This window comes from Linepithema humile, chromosome 1 (assembly GCF_040581485.1).
Source record: "Linepithema humile isolate Giens D197 chromosome 1, Lhum_UNIL_v1.0, whole genome shotgun sequence".
Lineage (NCBI taxonomy): Eukaryota > Metazoa > Arthropoda > Insecta > Hymenoptera > Formicidae > Linepithema > Linepithema humile.
In genome coordinates, this window is record NC_090128.1 from 12,195,331 (window position 1) to 12,204,262 (window position 8,932).

At 44.5% G+C, this 8,932-nt stretch overlaps 1 protein-coding gene across 1 annotated transcript in view; it reads right to left on the bottom strand.

Annotated features, from left to right (window-relative positions):
• Positions 1-8,932, bottom strand: part of LOC105672015 (uncharacterized) — a 177,037-nt gene that overhangs the window by 142,338 nt on the left and 25,767 nt on the right. The gene's annotated exons all lie outside the window — the stretch shown is intronic.

Consider the following 8,932-nt stretch of genomic DNA (forward strand, 5'->3'; position numbering starts at 1 on the left):
CAATAGAGAGCTCGATATAACGTTGGGTTTCGGAACACTGACCAGCGAAGTGGCTTATAATCCCCCGTGTAATGCCGTCCTTAGTTCAGCGACGGACATATTGATGGATCGATGGTAAGTGTGTTTCGTCTTCGCTTCAATATTACATAAGAGTCGAATTAGAGCAATCATACGTAATAAATGGACCTTCGAAAGTTGGCGCATTAAATCGATTAGCAACCAGCCTTTTGGCTGGAGACAACGCAAAAAATTACCCTGTAATCGCCCAACTTTTTCGCCGCTGTCGCCGCCGTCCTCGTTTTTCTCACATTACGTAAGAAGATAGAGCCGGGGCCGGGAAGGGGGGGGGGGAGGAGCTCTGCGAGAGAAGCGGCTGCTCAAAATACAGTAAATTTGTAAGTCGTCCGAGGCAAGCGCCGGCAACTTATTTCAGCCGTTTCATTAGCGTTTAGAGGCGAGACAACTTTAAGAAACGACGACGACGCCGCGGCGGCTTTTTAATCGCGTCCCTTGGTGAAAAGCACGGTGAAAAGCAAATGGTGATGCCGTATAAAACAAGCTACTCGTTTAACTTAACTTGTTAGATGTCTATATTTGATTTCTGCAGCGTAAAAAAGAAAAAAAAATCTTTTCATATATCTTCGATGCGTGGAATTATAAAAACGGCAAATTAATTATCTCTTACTCAAAAGACTAGAAAGTATATTTAAAAAATGTGCATAATTAAACATAATAATACTCACGAGTAATTGTAAAACTGTTTAAATTTGCTAATTAATTTAAATTCGGTTAATGAAATAATTTATCGTCAATTTCATTTTTCGTCTAATTTTATTTAAAGAGCAAGTCGTTAAGACAGCCACGGTTAGAAGAACACTTCCGAAACATTCTGCCAACTATCAATTTCACGGTGGCACAGTTTTTAGCAAAGTTAGCTCGCGCGAATGGAGTGAGTGGACGTACAATAGATCGGCGCTACAGCGACGATCAATTCAAGTTTAAAGTCGGCGGCAGAACACCCTCGGAACAGCCGTGAATGTTACATATCGACCTCGTCCACTCGCCCACCTGCAAATATCATGGCACGATACGAAAAGGCGGCGGCCGGACGGACGGACACGGACGGAGAGGGATGCTCTTTCGCCGGCGGTAATAGCGGCGCGTTAGTCTTCGCGGGAGGGCATTCTGTTTCCGGGAAAACATGCGAGCGAATCCTCTACCATTATCCGGCTTTTTATTCAGCCGGAATTAAGAATACAGATCATGCCAGACGACCGTCGTGTAACTTTCGCGTTATCGTCTCGTTTGTCCCAGTTTCTCTCTTCGTGGCGGAACGAGAGACGGCGAGCGGGAGGCTCGTCGTGAAAATACCCCGAGTCGCAACTTCTGCACCGCATAATTTTTTAAGCAGTGCGCCGTAAGTGCAGCGCCGCATCCCCGCGCAATTTTATCGACACGTCAATGATAGGTCAAAGTAAGTTGGCCTTAAACTTATGCGCGTGATAAATTCCCTCCTCCTTTTTCGCACAAATTATTTCCCGCATATTCACATTTATAGCAATGGCTGTCTCTCTCTCTCTCTCTCTCTCTTTCTTTCTAGTTAAATGTACAATATAAACTTTCCTGCACAATAAAAGTTGAAATAGATGCTCGAATAAAGGTCTTTATCATTAAACGTGCGACGGAAATAATACTTTCGATTCAGCGCAGAGGTATAATTGCCTAACAGTTTATTCTCAGTTGTTCACCGGTCACGCGACGTGTATATTCATAGCGTGGATACCGAAATGCCGCATGAGAATTAGTTTACGCGCCGAGTGATATAAGTGCAATAATTGTCCATACGATGATTTAAATTGCGACCGAATGTAAATCGCAGAATAAATACATTATCGCTGGACGCGGTGCATTCGTTATTACGTTCATGAATTAAACGATGAATGAATTGCAATGATCGTCCGGGCGTTATCGTTCGCTCTGACAGATTGAGCCACAATCATGGCATCGAGAAGCGAGCGTAGATAACGATGGCAAGAGGAGCTTGAGGTGGCGAAGGGTGTGGCAAGCAAGGAGGGAAATAAAGCTCCTGTGTCGGGATTCATGATTTCTTAAATAGCTCGCAGTAAGTGCTTGGCAATTCGCTTCATTTACATCGTCAACACGTAAACGATGAAGGCGCAGCCAGCAGCGAAATTAATGCGTACCTTTCGCAACAGCGCCTCTCCTCTGACACCCCTCCTTCTCCCCCCTCGCGATGGACGCGGCTCGATAAAATTATGCTCGCCGGAAGAATTTTCGCGAACTAATTAATCGAAACTAAAAGTCAAAAAACCGCCACTACCTTTCAGTTTTTATGGAAAATTCGCTGCGGAGCAGTTTGATTACCAGACACGATTCACATGACGCCGCTTTCCCCGCTCGCGTGTTATTATTTCAAAAAACGGTTTAATTCAATATTGATATTGTATACAGGATTTTCGCAATATTATATCGTTTGTTTGTTTGTTTCATATCAATTAACAAACGCCAACTAAAAAAGATGAAAGCGGTCAGAGTACGTGATTCGCGAATCAGGACAGATAAATTTCCGGATAAAATAGCTATTCGCTTTAATTCCCGTACTCTTTTTTGTTTCATCACCGACGCGCGAGTAACACTATTTTTTTTTGTTTCCTTAATCAGTTTAACAATGTCGCGACGTATAGTCTTGATGAAAATGTTTTAATTTGAGGATTAATTGTAATTAGAAGAAATTCATTACGCGCTTTTTAATTCGTTATTGTCGCTTATCGAAACACTCCGTGTTTCGTATTCGCGTGTAAACACAGCATGACGACGGAATTTTCGAAAGGAGAGAGAAATTGATGCGAAAACTTTCATTGACTCTCGCGTGTTAATTATGATTAACTAACTGGACGATGCACGTAAAAATCGTCCCAGACGATAATCATCTAACTTTTATGCGTCACCGGCATACCTCCTGGTCCACGTCCCATTTTTCCGCACGTGGTGGATATCATCGGCATAAAAGCGACGAGAGAAATGAGAGCGAGAGGATGGCGAGATGTGACGACACACATATCTTTGATTAGTCGTTACATTTTTTATATAGCATGTCCGCACGGGTTGACTGAGAGAATTTGCGATTAAATAATACATTCCTCTTCGACAGTCGGCGGATTATATATCGTGATTGTAACATATAAAAGGTTTCAAACAGAATCATATACCAGGCAAATATTTATACAGTCGATTTTCTACCAAAGTAAAAATGCGAGTTATTGCCAAAGCTTTTCTCGCTTTATACGTACGATAAAAAACATCTCTGCTCTTGCAATTTTATATATATAAATAAATAAATAAATATATATATATATATATAAACATACATACAGAAAAAATATATATATATGAGTATTTATACATATATATATGACAGAGAATGCTGCTGTCTCAAGATATCTTGATCCGCTTCTGGTCTACGAGGATTCGCGTCGGAATAACGTATTTGCAAGCATGAGAGCACGAGAGCAAATCGCGTAGGGTGATTTCTACGGAGCTGAAACCGGAGGAACGAACTAAATTCGGCTAGCCGGCTAAAAATTCAAATCGCCTGAATGCTAAGCATCCGGGCGCTTATCTGCTCGCCAGACTGCGGAATTAAGATCGATATGCGGGATCGTTCCGTCTGGCGGCGGGGGCCCCGACGCGTTTCTTGCACAGCACCACGGTAATGTCGGTCGAAGAGTTACAACGCCGCCCGGTGCCGTCGAAAGCAGCAGCAGTAGCAGTGGCGGCGGTGGCAGCATCCCGGAACGTAAAGGAAATTCCTCAACCCGCTGCCTGTTTGCATTTTTTACGTCTTATATTTATGCAATATTTATCAACACGAAATTTTCTGCTCGCGGCCCCTCCAACATCGTATCGATCCGAGTGAAGGAGATGCCGAAATTTCCTCGCCGAGTTAAATATGAATATGAATTGTATCATCAATAACAGATTGTTAACTATTTTCAACGATGTATTTTTCACGAGACCGATTGTGCCCGGAGGCTGAAACATGGCGCGTACGAGAGAAATGTGAAATGTAAAATTGCGATTAAATAATTATCGAGAACGAAGAAATATGATTATAGAACACTATCAAATAATAATAAAGCGGTAGAAAGAATGAGAAATAACTTTAAAGGATTCTACAATGATTTTTTAAAGAATTCTACAATTGAATAATAGATTTTGAAATCGTTAACATTTATAAGTATAGTCAGTTAGAAAATGTTCAAATCTTTTTCCAACCTTCTATTTTATAACTTTAACTCTATCCTAAACATATCAATCACAAAATCGCTTTGTTATATTATGATAGCGAACAATGTGCTTACTACACCGACTAACCTCTTCTCACTTGCGCGCGCGGTAGCATCCTAAGCGTAATCCACTCCGAAGCTGTCAGAAATTTGAGAACGTTACAGAGTTATCCGTCCATAAATGGAGACCCAAATGCGAGCGATCTATTGTAATTACCATCACCTGTGCCGAATCCCGAACTTCTGGCTTAATCCACTCGACGGTAATCATTTCATCAAATGGTTTTCGAATATCGATTGGTGCTCATTTTACAAGATATAAAACTGACACGTTTGTGCTTGGATATTCCCGATTGCCGTATAATGGACCTCGCTGCTAATACGGTCTTCATATACGCGCACCCTGCATTTTAACGTGCATAATCGGACGCAAAAAATCGCCGAACGGTCGGCCGAGAGCGAAACGTGGACGGCGGCGGAAAAAAAAAGTTCGGATTAACCGGCAGCGTCACTTCAACAGGTCGTCATCCTCGTCGCTCGCTCGCTGGGCTCGCCAATTCATTAAATCGCGTTTAATCAATTACGCGCGTTCGACATCTTCTTCCGCTACTTTCCGACTTCTCGACCAATTTGCGAACTCGCTCGATAAAACGACGAATATTTATCCAACACGACTACGACGGCGAGTCGACTCTCCGACAAATACGCGGTGCATTTAATCGGCGCGCGCGCGATCCTTCCAAAAAGTTTCTTCTCCCTCGGCTGATCCTGTTACCAGAGAGCCGGAGGATTAAGCACGATACACGGACGATTGCCTTACACGATCACCAAGTAACTTTCACGTTATCGTCTCATCCACTGGCCGTTTATCCTGTGTAACCCGACGGACGCCGGGCGTCCGTCGGCCGAAGAAGAACCGGCTGGTGCGCGCCAAGGCGAGAAAGCTATCGAGTTGCGGAAACTCCCGCGAGTGTGGAGGAAACTCTTTAATGTTTTCGCCGCGTTCTCTCTTTCGCGCCCCACCGCCGTTCAGATCGCTGACGTCGAAAATTTATTTAATCGACGTAACAGCTAAACATCCAACGAATTCCGAATGCATCGCCATATCGCTCGCAACGCTTTAAATAGAAGTAGAGTAAGTTCGATCGTTAGAGAGCGTATTGGCGGCCCGATGAGCTCCGCGATCAGTTTGAGTGGCTTCCATTTTCCACCCTCAATATTTCATCGAGTAAAGAGAGCGGGGAATCTATTTGTTGGAGTTCTTAAGAATGCCCAAGGGCAGACAATCAAATATTGAAGGAGCATATGTCTCGCGTCGGAGATGCTCCTGCTCCTTCTATTTCCGAGCTAATGGGTCAGAATGATTGTTGCAATTTCCCGGCGCCCGCGAGGTGACCTTCCAGGTCGTCGTAAAACCGGCAGTGCGATATCCGCGCAACATCGAGCGTGTTAAATAAAGCCAACGAAAATTCCGATAGGTCTGAGAACTTCACGCCGGCTGATCCTGTTATCAGATTACGGGATTTAGCCCGATACGCTGGAAATAATCTCCAACGATCACCGGCGGCGGATCTTAACCGAGTCTCCGGTGTTTATCTTCGTTTTTTCTTTCGCGGTCGAATCGCGGGATCAAAACATTATCACGAAGCGAGTGTATGTAATATTGCACGTACATATGTATTGTACATAAGAAAAGCAGAAATTCGCGTTGTATGGAAAACTATTCTATCTGCGTAGAAGGAAGAGCCGCCGAGCGCGATAACTTCACAAATGCGAAAGAGATTCTATGATATCACGGCCCGTATCTCGTGGCAACGAGAAACTATGCGAAACACTCTTCCAGCTGCTTTATGTTACGTGTAACTATGCGAAGAGCGCGACGAAGACGCGACTTCGATTCGATCCAAGCGTTTAACATCGATGCATATCGTTTGCGCCGACGTTTACGCTCTTTTCACGACGAGTAGGATTTTCTTTTTCTTTCCTTCTTTTTTTTCCAACTGAAAAGTCGCTCAAATTAATTAGCAAAATCCGTGTGGATGCACTTTTCCTGAAAGAACTACTACAGGACTCTCATATTTATGCGGCGGCAATTTTTTTTTTTGAATAAAGAAGGCTATTTATATAGCAGTTCCTATTACCGCTGAAGATTAAAGAGCGCGGAAGTTTGAAAAATGTAGGAATTTCTCGAGAGTAGAAAGCGGGATTACTCGCGTTTAAAATTCCCCGACGGACAAAATCGCCGCTTCGACCTTTTCAGTATTAAAAGGCCGACCGCATTATTTGGACAAGCGCGAGAGAGCCGCGAAAAACGGAAGAGATCGCGTAAGAGAGCGGACGGAAAGTCGAAAAACCGCAAAACTCTATCAAGTAACCAAGTGGGATTACCCATTTGGAATTCGCCGGCGGTCGAAATGGCTGCTACGGGTCCTTTCGACGTTAAAGGACTGCCCGCGTTATATGGACAACCGCGAAAGCTATCGTCCGTTAAAGTTGAATAATATAAGATCCGAGTAGACGGAACGGAGAGGTCTGTCGAGTGAAGGAACAAAATTTTATTCGGCCAAAATTTTCCGGTATTTTTAAAAATAACTATTGTAGTCTTTGCGATGTTAAATCCTTCGCGACCTCAATTTATTACGACAAGTCGATATCGAGTATTTTGTTCTTATCTCTCAATGCTGTCAAGGTAAGATAAATACAAAACGACAAAAATTAATTCTTTTCATCTACAAAATTTTATAAATTGAGGAAATATAATTTGCGCTCATCGCAACAATGTACAACTTCAAGTGTTTGGAAAACTATGTAGATTATTGCAAAATACTTGGTGCTCACTTCGACATAGGACCGCGAAGGATTAAAACATCATCTTCGTATAATCGTAAAGTTTACAACACAACTGAAAGTCAAATATAAAGGCGAGCCAGCTGAAAGACGAGAAAATAATGTAAAAGTCAATCGAGTCAAGCGGGAGAGATTCGGGATTTTACGACGCTCGAAATTCGCCGACGGTGGAAATGACCGAGCTCGCGCTCGGCTTCCTTCCGGTGTTAAATTACTGCCCTTATTTGGACAAGTACGAAAGATCCTCCGCGGATGTGGAGACTGTGAGAGAGGATAGGAGGGGGAGAGGGGGATTTAACGCCGGGATCCCGTTACCGGGACAAAGGATTAAAGCTCGATGCACGGACGATCACCAACTAACTTTCGCCTTATCCTCCCATTTCCCGTTTCTCGCCGCAAGCTCTCGCCGGCACTCGCCGAAGTAGCACGGGCGGGCGGGTGTGAGTGCGAGGGGGCGAGAAACCTGTCAAGTGCAATAACTCGAAATGCGAGAGAAATTCTTTCGCTACCGTGGGGGCCGCGGCGCGCTCCTTCCCGAGTGCGAGAGTGGCTGCACGAAACGCCCGTCGTTCTCTTTTTTTTTTTTACTCCTTTTACGTCTTTTTTTGACGTAACGCGTAGGAGAAGCCCATTACGCCGCTACGAGCGAGTTGATACCGAGCTTATGCTTCAAATAAGGAATAACACCCATCCCGAGATTTTCCGAGTATTACGCTGTTTAGCTACATATCACGAAGACTGAGATATAAATTAATTACATTCATTTGCTGTAATATTGTTCCTTCCGTTTGCGCGATTTGTCTCGAAGATTATGCCGTAATATTGTCGGAACAATAGGTACCGATTTGTTGCTTCTGATGTTTTTCGTATAATTTTGTCTAATAATTTCAAGCCGCGTCGCTCTGTGTGTATTACGCGGAAAAGCAGATAGTAATTTTTTTAATGAAAAATATTACCGCATGTAGAATAAAATGTAATATAAATAAAATGTAATTACGAGATGCATAATATTATGACAGAAAGCACGAGAACCGAGTTTACATTCGTATGCTCCGACATCAATCCAATGATGAGAAACGAAATATGATTTGATTTATAAATAAAATATATCTCGGGGATTCTCCTGGCAAGTGTCACTGGGCGGTCTCGCAGGACAATCGCGGGACGACTCTCTCCTTACACACTCCTCGGTCCCAACAATGGAAACCCGACGTCGTTCGGGCCACTCGGAATTTCGGATTTATGGCGAAGAGCATATTCCATACGGCGGGGGCGTCCGAGAAGAGCGTACGTACGCCCGCAATTCCCCCATAAATTCGAAAATCTCGAGAGTCGCGCCGGATACTCCCGGAGGGATCACCCCGGCCGATCCTATTACCGGGCCACAGGATTAAGCGCGATGTACGGAAGATCGCACCGGACGATCGCCACTAACTTCCGCGTTATCCTCTCGTCCGCCGACCGTTTTTCCCGCAGCAGAGACTCGACGTCGCGGTGGTGCGGTGCGGTGCGGTGCGATGCGGTGCGGTGGCGGTCGGTCGGTCGGTCGGTCGGTCGAAAGAGGAACGACACGATGCGATGCCGATGGCGAGTTCGAGAGGGACGGACGGACGGTCGTTTCCATCCGCGCTTCTCTGAAGGAGAGCGAAGCGTATTTTGCCAATTTCGTTAGCGCCCGCACGGACGCGCGAGCGCGCTTTCACCCTCCCGTTCCAACACATATCTACCACTCGTGTATACGTACATACACAGAAGTGCGCGCGGACGCGCATACATAC